This window comes from Canis lupus, chromosome 37 (genome assembly GCF_003254725.2).
Source record: "Canis lupus dingo isolate Sandy chromosome 37, ASM325472v2, whole genome shotgun sequence".
NCBI classification, from domain to species: Eukaryota; Metazoa; Chordata; class Mammalia; order Carnivora; family Canidae; genus Canis; species Canis lupus.
Window position 1 is genome coordinate 1352789 of NC_064279.1, and position 13482 is coordinate 1366270.

Below are 13482 nucleotides of genomic sequence, written 5' to 3' on the forward strand. Positions count from 1 at the left end.
AATCTTGATACCTTTAGACTAAAAGACAGTACAGATGAAGAAGGAAAGGAAGAAAAGGAAAAAGTGAAGGCTGGGTAATCCTTGCTTTTAGAATAGAAACAACAGAGCACCTGAATGTTTGCACCCTATCCTGTGTTCATCTACCCTCACTTTTCCCCCTGGCTTTTTTTTTTTCAATTTTTTTAATTGGAGTTCAATTTGCCAACATATAGCATAACACCCAGTGCTCATCCGGCCAAGTGCTCCCCCCCCCCCCCCCCCCCCCGTGCCTATCACCCAGTCACCCCAACCCCCCCCCCGCCCACCTCCCTTTCCACTACCCCTTGTTCGTTTCACAGGTGTGTCTCATGTTTTGTCACCCTGATATTTTCACTCATTTTCTCTCCTTTCCCTTTATTCCCTTTCACTAATTCTTATATTCCCCAAATGAATAAGACCATATAATATTTGTACTTCTCTGATTGACTTATTTCACTTTTCCCTGGCTTCTTACCCTGTGTTGTAAAATGATTCAAAAAGCAAGTGATTTCAACATCTTAATTTTGTTTGTGCATCTTTCTGTGCAGTGACCCCCGGGAGAGCCTGCCTGGCCGTCTGCTTGGAAGCTGAGCACCACACTCGGGAGTAGGGCGATGCAGGAGCAGCATCCAGTTTCTCCCGCTCCCCTTCCCCTCCTTCCATATGCAGGAGGGAGTTTAAGCCATATTAGGTCTACAATCTGTTCACTTTTTTCTTTTTTTTAGGTTGCTTCTTTAATAGTTGGACAGGAAAGAATGAGGATTCTAGTAGGATAGCCACCCACTGGGTAGTTTGCGAGCGGTCAGTTCCAGTAATGCAGCAGGAAGCCACACTAGACCAAAACCTCATTCTCTGACAACCCACCTTCATCGCTTTCATTTGACGTTTTAGCATTCGCTGCCTTTGCCTTGCTTTTGTGCAAAAGTATTGCAGCTGGACTTACTGTGAGGCTAAGGTAACGTAAGATTCTGGGCCCTTCCTGGGCTTCGGGGGGCTACAGGGACTTTGTGATTTTGTTTCATTCTTCCTAAAGAGGGGTGTCAAATCCTAACGCTTCCAGGGCCTGTGGAATTGTCAGTAGGATTTCGTGGTTAGGAGCCTAAGTCCTGGAGATAAAGACTTGTCTCCCTTTCATTAGTAATCGTGGATAGGCCACAGCAAGTCGCAGCCTCGGTTCTGTCCGTTGTCAGATGGGGTGGCACCTGCACCTCGAGGACTACGCTGACGGCAAGCGGGCCTTGGCGTCTCATCCGCGCGGGAATGTCCCTGTGAGTCGTTGCTGCACAGAGGGAAGGCCACCTTGCAGCAGCCGCACCCCGCCCCCGCTTCGCGTATGACCAGAAGGATGACGCCCATTGCGCTCCGGGGGCGCCACCCGCGCTCACGCGCACACTCGCCAGCACCTTCCCACGTGCGAGGCTGCTCCGGCCTCAGCGCCCCCCCCCCCACCCCGCAGCTACCCTCCCCCCCCCCACCCCGCAGCTACCCTCCCCCCCTTCAGCCGGTGAGCGCGGTCGGCCGCGTCTGCGCAGGCGGCCCCGAGGTACCGCGCCGGGCGGGGTGACGGGGGCGGGGGACGCAGACGACCCGCGAGCGGGCGCCCCCCACGCGCCTCCCACCCCGGGAGCCGGGCCCGCGCCACCAGCTTGGGGAGGGCGCCGGGCGCTTTCCGCTCCTCCGCGCGTCCCCGCGGGGCAGGCCCGGGGGCCCCGGGGCGGGCGGGAGGCCGGGAGGAGCGGCCCCGACGCATCCGCCGCCGCAGGAGGCGGAGCGCTGCACCTGGCGGCGGATCCTCGGCGCTCGGTCCCGACACGGGCGCAGCCGGCGGCGGGCGGCTGAGGCACCGGGCCGCGTAGGCAGAGGGGAGACGGCCGCCGCGGGTTGCCCAGTCGGCACCGCCCCGCCCGCCCTGCCCGCCGCAGCCGCGCCGAGCCCGAGATGATGCGCGCCGCCCCGGCAGCCGCCGCCCCGCGCCGGGAGCAGAAGGCGCCCCGCACCCCGCGCAGCTGAGCGCCGGCGCCGCCCGCAGCAGGTGAGCCGGGCCGCACGGGGAGGGGGCCTCGGCGGGCGGGGTGCTCCCTGCGGCGGCGCGCACCTGCGGGCGGGGGAGGGGCTCGGCGGCGCGCACCTGCGGGCGGGGGAGGGGCTCGGCGGCGCGCACCTGCGGGCGGGGAGGAGGCCTCCGCGGCCTGCACCTGCGGGCGGGGAGGGGATCTCGGCGGACTGCATCCGCAGGTGGGGAGGAGGCCGCGGCGGCGCGCACCTGCGGGCTGGGGAGGAGGCCGCGGCGGCGCGCACCTGCGGGCTGGGGGAGGAGGCCGCGGCGGCGCGCACCTGCGGGCCGGGTAGGAGCCTCGGCGGCGCGGGTCCCTGCGCGGGCAGGTGTGCGCGTCCCCGCTCCCCCACCCCAGCGGCCTCCGAGTTGCTCGTCCTCTTCTCGGGGCGCCGGGGAGGCTGCAGCTGGCACCCAGGGCGCCCGGCTCGGGCGGCACTTCCGTACACGTAATTGCGGGAGGGAAACAAAGGCGCGGCCGGAGGGAGCGGTCGCCGGGCGGGGGCAGCGGCGGGGGGCGGGCTGTGCCCCGTGTCCCGAGGTCCAGGCCCTTGTCTGCCCAGGCCGCCCGGCGCGCGGGCCCTAAACATCCGCAGGGGGCGAGGAGCGAGGACCTCCGGGCAGCGCGGCGGCGGCAGCGCGACCGGCAGCGTGAGTCCCCAGGTGAACACATAGGAAGCCTCCCCCGGCCCTCCCCCAGGCCTGCGGGCGCTCCGCTGCTCAACCAAAGCCTAACGCGGTCTGACGCATCCCTGAGCTCTTGAGGTACTAACGGGGGTCACCAGCCTTTCTGGGCGCCGTATAGCCCCCAGCCCCCTGTAGTTTTCCGGAGGAAGGCGAACATTTTCAAATGCAGCTTACTCCCTCGTTTATCTCTCCCCACGCAGACAGGCAGGTGGATTGATTACCCTTAAGGCAGGCACACGGCGCAGCCTGCCTCTCCCACAGCCGTTCACAACCACGGGCTTTTCCTTTTTATCCAGAAATATTTAATCAACACCTTACAGAGCTCCTGGAACAGGTAAAGCCTTGCCTAATGGTTTTGGCGAAAAAAATGTTCAAGAGTTGAGTTCTAATGACAGTTGGTGTCCAAAGAGTCGTGTGTCCTTGGGCTTGTCACACCTTGGGCCTCAGTTTTCTCACATGTAAAAGGAGATGGTTGGATGGATGGGAGAGCGGCCACCCGTTCCCCTTAATTGTTCAAGAAGTTCCGGATTTTGTGGAAATCTGATGTCAACATAGATGACAGTTGACCAACCACAGCTGTGTATTTAGCAGATTGCTGGTGTCTGCAGAGCATCCTTCCCCCAAGACACCGGGAGCTAGCCAGCTAAACCTGTGCATCACTGACGGCCTTGCTAAGTAAGGGAGAGGACGGAGCCCTAGTCATTGGTAAGATTGGCTTTTGAGCAGCTGGCCATTAGCAGACATACAGGATATCTCCAGTCATTGAAATAGCCAGATGGCTTGTGTTTATCGCAAGCTGGAAGGAAGTAAAATTTAGGATTGCTTAGGAGGAGGCTGGAACATTGCTGCTGAGGCCAGTGTAAGACGCTGGGGGAGTAGCACAGAGGATCCAATTTCAATAATGCATTAAAGCTAACAAGCATGTTTACAATAATTTATTCCTAAGGTCTTTTCAGTTTCTGTACAGATAAGGCAAACTAAATCACAAAGACACAAGCCAGTTCTGCACGTTTGGTGGTATGAGGTGTTGGGTCACTAAGTCTGTCTGGAGTGTTGATAGTAATAAGGCACTTTTTTGAGCACTTACTGTGTTCAAAACACCGTCCCACACTTAATTTCTAAGTCTCCGTGATAGGCGTCTTTCCCCCAGCATCGTGGATGATGAAAGGGAAGCTGAGAAGACTTAAAGAGTTACACAAACTACATAATCTCAGTGAGAAGGGGAGTTAGATTTGGCCCCATGTCTCAGGCTCCAAAGCCTAGGAAATTCCCACATGATGTTCCTCCTTATTCAGGGTCCACGGGCCTCACCAGTTACACAGGTGGCCTCTTTTGTTTTTTGACCTTGAAAATTAACTATATTTCAGTGTATGTATGTTAGATATGTTAACATTTATCTATGTAAGGTAATCTATAGATTTATGTCGTGTGCGTATTAATGCATGTATATTTACCCATTTGTTCTCACCATTTTTAGGTTGAAGGCAAGTGTAAGAAAAATTAAAATAACCAAGGATATATTTAGTATTAGGTTGACGGGTTTTTTTGGTTTTACTTCTTTCTATACTCCGTAAATCTTGATTTAGCAACTGAGCGTAAAGAAAGGGAGATATGCAATAAATGTAAATATCTCTGTTAGTCACTTTGGTACATTGGCTAGGGAAAAATCAAGATACAGTACATTAAAAAAAGGAACTTGAAAAAGAAATTTATATCTGTTTATTTTATGCAGGCACGCATACACCACATTGTCCCCAAACCATTCACATTGCCTACCTGAAGGAAGGGCGATGCGATGATAAGAGGGTGCTTTTACTTTTTTCTTTATGAAGTTAGATTTGGACTTGTTTTTTAAGGGTCTGTGTCAGCCTGATTTGTTGCCCTAAATCCCGAATGGCACATAATGTGGTGCGTTAGCCCCGTTGTTGTTTTCAGTAACATTTGCTCCCTAGCTGGTTTTTCTTCTCCATATCTAGAAGACACTTCTCTATTCTCTTGTCAAATGGCACTGGCTTAGTTTAGTTGGCCAGGAAGCTTTTGGAAACTGTCAGGGTCGTTTGTTAAGATGATGATTTATTGGTGCAGAGCCCAAAAGAGAAAAGCAAAGCAAACTAAAATAACCTATATGTGAAACACCTGAACCTTGATCCTATCTATCAACATGTGTTTGCTGTAGATATTGCAGCTGTTGTGCTAGCTTGTGGGTATGTGCAGCTCCCATGCACACCCACACCCCCTGTCTCAGCACCCACGAAACCTTCCCAGAGTTTTGGATTAAAAGTAGCCTCCTCCTGCCTGGGTCCTGCGTGCCGGGCAGGATGTGGGGAGGACTGTTGAAAGGGGGTCTGAGGCTTGCATAGGTGCCTCAGGCCCTGGCAGCCCCGCCATGTTTTCGGGGGGCTGGGGGTGCTGGGATGGGACAGGATGGGGCCACCGGGTTGAAATCCGGGCTCTGAGGAAGGTACCAAAGAGGATGGATAGAGGACAGCCCGGACACCTTTGTGGACCTGTGTTCCTGCGTGTGTTTGAGAAGGGACGAACGATTCAGGGTTGGCAAGTAGAAGACAGGCAGGTGCACCTTTGAATGACTCGGAGGAGGTGTTTGATCCGAGGCCCAAGTGGGGTGGGGGCCGAGTGGAGCCTGGCCCTGGTGAGTCAGTGGCTGAGGGGCTGGCCTGGCTTCGGGGGGGGCCACAGGAGAGCTGGAAGGGGGACCGAAGCTGTCCCAGCAGGCCTGCTGTGTGGCCCAACCATGCCAGGGGTGGGGCGGGAGGGCGGGCACCGCGGCCCTGCCCTCCCCGGGCCTTGTCTGGGCCTTGCCCGGGCGCGACAGGAGCAGGACGGACAGGTGGCCAGCCCGGAGCGCAGGGACCGGGCATGCCTGGGGACAGGGTGACGGTGGCGCTCACACGGGCCGGAGGTGAGCAGGGCCCCTCAGCGCTCGCAGCCCGCAGCCCCGCTGACCATGGTGGCACGAGGTGGCCGCGCACACCTGTGGCCAGAGCAGCCCTGGCCTGCTCCCACAGGAAGCTTTCCAGCCTCTGGGCAGCCCCTTCTTCCTTCCATTGGGAAGTAGTTTCTGTGGAGCTGTGTCAACGAGCAAGTGAGACCTGAGTTCACCTTTATGAGGGAGTTTGAATAAAAGATTTTGTGGCCATACTTTCAGAGAGTAAAAATGAAATGCACTTTAATTTTATTTACTATATGAACAGGTTCCCTATATTTTGAAGGTGTGCCATCTTTTTTTAATATTATTTTTTATTAACATAGCAGAAGTGCAATGTTACGTTAGTTGCAGGCCTGACGCAGCGGCTTGAGGAGGCCGTAGTCATGGCATGCTTCCGCAGCGTTAGTTACCACGCGTCGCCTTACGGAGTTGGTGCCGTGGTACTGACTATTCCCTGTGCTGTGCTTTCCATCCCCATATTACCTGGCAGTTTCTACCTCTCAATCCCCTCTCTCTGTTTTGTCAATTCTCTCAATGTCCCTCCCGGCTGGCAACAGCCAGTTCACTGTATTTATGAGTCTGATTCTATTTTTTGTTCCTTTTGTTTTTCAGATTCCGTAAGTAAGTGAAATCATATGGTATTTGTTTGACTTGTTTCATTTAGCCTTAGACCCTGTGGGTCCATCCATGTTGTTGCAAACGGCAAGATTTCATTCTTTTTTTATGGCTAATATTCCATTGTATGTGTATATACCGCCTCTTCTTTATCCACTCATCTGTCGGTGGATGCATGGGTTGCTTCCACAGCGTGGCTAGTGCAGCTAATACTGGAATAAACCGAGAGACATACACATGTTCCAGTTTGTGTTTTCATCTTCTTTGGGTAAACACCCAGCAAACTGGATCCTGTGGTGGTTCCATTTTTAATTTTTTGAGGAGTCTCCATTGTGTTTTTCATAGTGTCTGCACCAATTTACATTCCATCAGCAGTGCACAGGGGTTCCCCTTTTACCACATTCTTGCCATCATGAAGATAGAAAATCTTTTAAAAATGTCTAAAATTCTTAGACTTTTCAGTTGTCTCTACAAGTAAATGGGATCAGCCCTTTCAATTTAGCAACTCCTGTGGCTTTTCAGGAACTCCAGGATCAAGGAGTGTCCTGATTGTGACCCAAATGCTTTGTTTTTAAAATAATGCCTCTTTTATACGTATTTTTTAAAGTGATAAATGCTCACTGGAGGAAAATCCAGTAAAGTGTAAGAAATTAAAGGAACTCCTAACTTTTCAGAGATAGGCTACTAACATAATTTTTTCAATTCTCTTTCTAAAACATATTTCACATGAAGTAGGCATTATCGTAAGTATAAACTCTTAGGATATATAGGGGTTTGCGTCCTGCTTTTTCTAGCTTAAAATAATGCAGAGATCATGAGCATTTCTCCATATTCTATATTAACTCAGTTCTTTTAAGTTCTGTTTTGCTCTCATAGGGCTGTAGCACAACATCTGTAGCTTCTCCTATTGCTGATTGTGTCCTGTGCTGCAGTTCTGATGATTATGAAAACTCCTGAAATGAATATCCTTGCACTTGAATCTGCATTCTAGAAAAGCTCTACTTCTCTCAGTGAATGAGAGAAACCTTGCCTACCATTCCATCCTTAGCAGGGCTGAATATTTTCATTTCCAAAGGTATTGGTAGGGCATGTGTGTATTTTCACTTGAATGGGCTGGGTAGTCAGTCTTTTCTGAAAGAAACTGGTAGCTCATGTTAACTCTCAAGTTAGAGTTCTAACCGTATGAGAAGCTATTTTAGATTACATATACTGGAATGTGCTGAGGTTATAAATTATTGTTTTAGATGATAGCTTTTAGGGGATGTAAGTAAAAATCATAGATCGTAGCTGCATGTCTGCAGAAAAATGTACTTTAAATGTTGAGGTCTGTATTTTGATCTAAATTATAAATTCAGGACACCTGGATGCCTCAGCGGTTGAGCATCTACCCCTGGCTCAGGGCATGATCCGCGGTCTCGAGATCAAGTTCCGCATCGGGCTCCCTGCATGGAGCCTGCTCCTCCCTCTGCCTGTGTCTGTACTTCTTTGTGTCTTTCATTAATAAGTAAATAAAATCTTTAAAAAAATTATAAATTCATGAAAGATGTATCTGAGCACCTATAAATTTCTGTTTAAAATGCCTTGTCTAATGGATAGACTGTACTTTCTTTGACTCTCTTCATGTCCTCAGTGTCTTAACAATGTCAGAACGGCAAGTAGTAGCAGCAGTCTCCTACTGACCAGGCTTCGATCAAGTATCCGTGTGTGTGTGCGCGCACGTGCACATTAATGCTCTGACCTAGTGTTTTATTTTTTTTAAGATTTTATTTATATATTCATGAGAGAGAGAGAGAGGCAAAGACACGGGCAGAGGGAGAAGCAGGCTCCATGCAGGGAGCCCGACATGAGACTCAATCCTGGGACCCCAGGATCACGCCCTGGGCTGAAGGCAGACGCTCAACCGCTGAGCCACCCAGGGATCCCTCTGACCTAGTGTTTTTATTTCTCCTTATAATTCCTATTTTGCACAGTCTGCTTGTTCTGTGTTCCTAGTGTTTTTAGATCTTGAACCCATCGTCCTATACTAACATATTTACCTGAGTCCTTTTCTGAAAAGACTTGAAAGTGTCTGTGTATGAAACAGATTCACATAACAAGGTTCAACGATAAACCAAAAAGCATTTGAATAGAATTGTAATTTAATTTTTTTTAATTAACGTATCTTCTATATGAATTGCTTCTCAGATATAGGAAACAAAAATTTATTGAGGAAAGGCTTTCTCTAAAACGTTAAGCAAATAACTTCTTTTGGTATGAACCATTTAAAAATCTTTCGTCTCATGGTTGGGAAAGTTAAGTCTAAGATTTTCTGTGTTGGCTTCTCAGCAAAGAAACAAAGCCTGCGTTTGTCTTCATTGGAACAGCGAATGATCAGGTGACAGCCCATTTTCAGGAGCTGCGGGAGGACTCGCGGGTCCCTGGCCGCTGTGGCCTGTGACCAGGGTCCCCAGGCCGTCCTGCCCAGGAGGGCCCCTCCGGCGGGGCCTGTTCTGTTACCTGCAGGGGCTCTCAGGACGCCAGGTCAACGTTCATGGGTTTTCCAGGCTTTCAGGGGCAAAGCAGTGGCGCTGGTAGGGTCCCCGTCTGGGAGGAGACTCGTGATGGAAAGACGGGAAGGGTCACAGTGACATTTGACAATGAGTAGAAGGCGACTGTGAAAGGCGACTGCGAGAGGCGTCTGCTTCCTGCTCTCAAACACCTGGAGCCTCGGGGCTCCCGCCGTGCACGTGTGGCCCCAGAGGAAGCCGTGACCGGGGGTCTGCGCCGGGCTGCGGGGGGCTCGGGAGGGGCCTCTGGGGCCGTTGTGCCACAGGCCAGACCGCAGGAAGGGTTTCCTCTGATGTAGAGGCCAGCGGGCAGGTGCAGGAGGCTCCTGGCCCCGGTTGTGAGCTCGAGCCCCATGGCGGCGGCGGCGTAGACGTTACTTAAAACCTGTGAGCGAGCGAGTGAACGCGCGCCGGAGGGAGAGGAGCATGCTGAGGCGCTGGGGCCTGGGGCACCCCGACCCGGGCCCCCGGGCCGTCCTCCAGTGGGGTCCCCGGGGCTGCCTGCTCCGTCCCCTAGCCTGCGCTGGTCACCGTGCTTGGGGAGCTGCTGGGCTCGAGCCTCTCCCGGGGCTGCCCCCTCCTCCCTTGGGTGCTGCCCTCGGGGGACCCGCTTGGGGCTCGAAACACCTGCTCGTGCTGTGACTTGAACCGTGTCCGTCCCTCGCCCGGGGCTTGTGTGAAGCAGGAAGTCGTGCAAAGCCAAAGAAGGGAGCGCGGCTCGGGGGCCTGCTTCAAGTTCCCAGAACGAGCCCCTGGCCCAGCACCCAGCCCGCGGCCTAAACCAACGACGGGGAGTTTGCTCCTGTGATGCCTGATAGGGTCCAGTGACCTCAGCGACAGGCTCTAAATTATATTTAGTTGTGTCTTCCACAAAGTGAAAGTGAAAATCCCCGTGGCCCTTCTGACTAGAGCCACCTTCAGGGACCATTTCCTCCCCACAGCCACACCCGGCCTCGGCCACAGGGCCTTGCTCCCTTCACACACTCCGGTGGGGGAAAGGGGCCCCCAGTTAGGGTTTCAGCCCCTATCCTTCGTGTTGAGTATGTTACATACATAACTAGAAAGTTCCGACGGGGGCCAGAGAGACCCGGAGAGGCCTGGGCCGCAGTGCGACCTCTAGGGAGGGGGCTTCCTCCCCAACCCCACGCCCCTCCCCTGCCCAGTAAAACAGGCTGAGGACGTGGAAATGGATATAAACATAAAGTCAGTCTCGCTCTTGCTCTCTCTCAAAATAAGTCTTTAAGAACCGGAAAAGAAAAATGCTTTATCATGCATTATTTCATTTGAGCCCTAGGATCCCTCTGTGAGTTAGTTGACTTGGGTTTGTGTTCTGGGCCGTTTCACAATATAAATAAAGAGGAAGCTCAAAGAGGCACTGATTTGTTAAAGCCAGGAGAGCAACTGGAGCTTCTCTCTGCACTTCCTAAAATTAATCTCCGTCACGTTACACTTTAGTAAAGTGATATATACGTACATATACGTATGTATACAGACCACCGCCAGGTGCTTGTCAGCCTTTATTGAGACTTGCCAAAGGGCAAGTCTCAGCACAGCTCCGGTGTGAGAGCAGTCGAGTCAGAAAGATATGGTAAGTTTATTCTCTTCTCGGGTGTCCTAAAAGATTGCATTAACTGCAGTTCCTAGAGTAAGTACTACGTAAGGTCATCGTAGGGGCAGCGGGGTGGCTCAGTAGGTTAAGCTGCTGCTTTGACTTCGCTCTTGGTCTCAGGGTCCCGCCGTCCAGCCCCGAGTCGAGTCGGGCTCCTGCTCAGCGGGGAGCCGGCTGCTTCTCCGTCTCTGTCTCTCTCCTAAATAAATAAATCTTAAAAAACAAAATTCTATCACAGGATACTCGTGTTTATAATTAGTGTTAAGGCCAGTACACTAAAATAAAAGATCGGACGTTAGGAAATCCTCAGGGGTTGCAGTAGCAAAATACTGCCATTCTGTTTTCCACACTGCAGCTTCGATGATCTTCACAAAGTACAAATGTGGCCGTTGTCTGCTCCTCCGTGGCTCCCCGCTGCGCTCAGAATCACTAATACGGAGTTCCGCTGTGGATCAGGCGCGGTGCTAGGAGTTCGCGAGCCTCGGCTTGTCAGCCCCGCAGCTACCTAGTGGGCAGCGGCGTTGCGTTCCTCAGTTTGTCGATGAGGAGACAGAAGTGGCTCCTGCCTCCGCCGGCCTCCAGCCCCCCTCAGCTACGCCTCCGCAGCGAAGTCGCTCTTCTCCATCAGGCCCTCACCTGCTCCTCCTCTTGCGGCTACTCTCTCTCCCTCGATGACTTCTTAATCCCCCCGCCCCGTGTCAGCTGTGCTTGCTCCTGTGTCAGCATGTCGCACACTGTGCGGCGGCCGGGCTCACCCCTCTCCCTTGCTACCCTGGATTGGCAGGGACTGGGCCTTCCCTCGCCATCGGAATCACCGCCCACCAAACATCCCGTCCAGTGCCTGGTGCTAAACTTACATTTGTTGGATTAAAGATCATCTTTAGTTTTCTTTTTTAAAGATTTTATTTATTCATGAGAGACGCAGAGGGAGAAGCAGACTCCCTGCAGGGAGCCCGATGTGGACTCGATCCCGGGACCCCGGGGTCACACCCTGGGCCGAAGGCGGCGTGAGCCCCCGGGGGCTGCCCCATCTTTAGTTTTCAATACAAGTCTCTAACGTATTGTTTTCTGTCCTGCCACCCTTCGCCCCATCCGTAGGGCCCTCTGTGATCTGTCGCTGTGCACTAGCGTCGTGTCCTCAGCCCCAGGATTGACATTTTACGGATCTCCTGTGGTCTCTTCTTTTCCCCTATCCTGGAATCGTTTATCCGTTCGTCTTCGCCCAAAGCAAATCCTACACATCTTCCAGGGTTCAAGTTAAGCCTCTCGTTCTCTTGACCCCCTCTATCTGAAGTCGGGGCTCTGGGCTTCAGAAGCACCCCATTGTCTAACATTCCTTGTTAATTACGCAGTGCCATGGAGCCTCTGCTCCGTCGTTCTTGGAACTTGTCATATAAATCTTCCTAGTGTTTTGGGCTCGCCACCACAGAGCAAGTCTTTGAGGCCCACGACCACGTTTTGAACATCCCTGCCTCGTAGCTCCACGATGCGTTTTTGAGACCTAGCACCTGCGAAGAGCCCACACTGTCTGGATCTGAATCCCAGCTCTGCAGCTGACTCCCTAGTGACCTTGAGCTAATCATCTACCTTCTCCGTGGCTCATTTTCCTCATCGTAAAGTTGGGAAAATAATCTTCCTCCAGAGAGCTGTGGTGATGATTACACGAGTTAATACGTCTTCAGCCTATAGCAGTGATTACTTAAGTGTTGTTGTGCGGTGGTTAGTAGTAACCGTGATAATGATTTGAAAATACAGATATGTTGTCAGGATGGCCAGCCACAAGGTATGTATTAGCCACTGTTTGGATCAGTTTGTCACCCGGCAGACCGGTTTTGCTAGAGCTGGGAAAGGTCCACCAAGAATAACAGGGATGGCAGGTTCTGGGAGGAGTTTCAGTCCAGGTGGATGCTGTTGGCCTCAGCCGTGGGAAGCAGTGAGTGTCTGGAGAGCTCAGGCTGGACGTTGGAGGGTCAGGCTGGGCTGGCAGGACTAGAACCAGTTGTGACTTTTTCACAGTTTGGTTCAGCTATAAAGGAGCTCTGAGGGTTCAAAATGTGGATTTTCCCCTTTTGCAGCTTCAGTACTGGTCTCGGGGCATTACTGAGTTATGATGGAAATGGCGCCAGGAGGACCGTCCTTTCTGTGTTATCCAGGGACTGGTTCCCTCCATCGCTGATAGTTATGTTGCTGCTACGCGATAGTGTCTGTAAATCTGACCTTTGGCAATTATTATTCCAAATGATATATTCAGGTTTAAGGGTTTTTTCCTTCCTTGAAAAGCTGAATCCATTTCCATACTCATATATTCGTGGTTACCTCCATGTGCATTTGAGCAGTTTCCATTTAAATGCATAATGAAGATAGCTATCAATTTTAACAAGAATGATTTCATCACCTGTCATCAATAATGCAGGAATACCTGCCAGTTGAATGACTCGGTGTAAGTACTGGTATGATGTCTTTCCAGGTTTTAAGAGGTTGTGTTATATTTTCACAGTGTGGTGTTGATTACTGTCATTAGAGAGTGCTGGGTGAGAAAAGCTTTCTGCTTGTCTAGTAAACAAAACCCCTTTTTATCCAAGTAGGATTAACTGCAAACCTACAGGAGAGATTTCTCAGAGAATTTTATAAGTTTAATTCTGTGCATGACTTGAACTGTCTTCTCTCTTTTTAAAAGTTTCTTTAAATTTTCTTTTTTTTTTAAAAAGGCTCAGAGGTTTAAACAAAGCATTAGCTTAATGGGCTCATGTTGTTAGACTCCTAAAGAAACCAAATCTCTCCTCGGTTTGTAAACAGATTAAGTACTTTATCCAGCATATAAATATTTTTACTGCTTTTTTTTTTTGAGAGATTTTATTTATTCAAGAGACACAGAGAGAGGGGGGCAGAGACACAGGCAGAGGGAGAAGTAGGCTCCATGCAGTGAGCCCGATGCAGGACTGGATCCCGGGACCCTGGGGTCACAGCCTGAGCCCAAGGCGGACGCTCACCCGCTGAGCCACCCAGG

The 13482-nt window shown here is 51.7% G+C and overlaps 1 protein-coding gene across 9 annotated transcripts in view; it reads left to right on the plus strand.

The window, feature by feature from the left end:
* The first annotated feature begins 1622 nt into the window (after nt 1-1622).
* Nucleotides 1623-13482, plus strand: part of MFSD6 (major facilitator superfamily domain containing 6) — a 72402-nt gene continuing 60542 nt past the window's right edge. For 4 of the 9 annotated variants that reach the window (XR_004812503.2, XM_025441743.3, XM_025441735.3 and 1 more), the window contains exons 1-3: nt 2693-2836; nt 2959-3092; nt 3347-3463. The gene's annotated coding sequence lies outside the window, so the exon portion shown is untranslated. Of the gene's footprint in view, nt 2051-2597; nt 2837-2958; nt 3093-3346; nt 3464-13482 lie in introns of those variants that run through there. The other 5 variants (XM_025441736.3, XM_025441738.3, XM_025441739.3 and 2 more) reach the window with 5 other exon arrangements.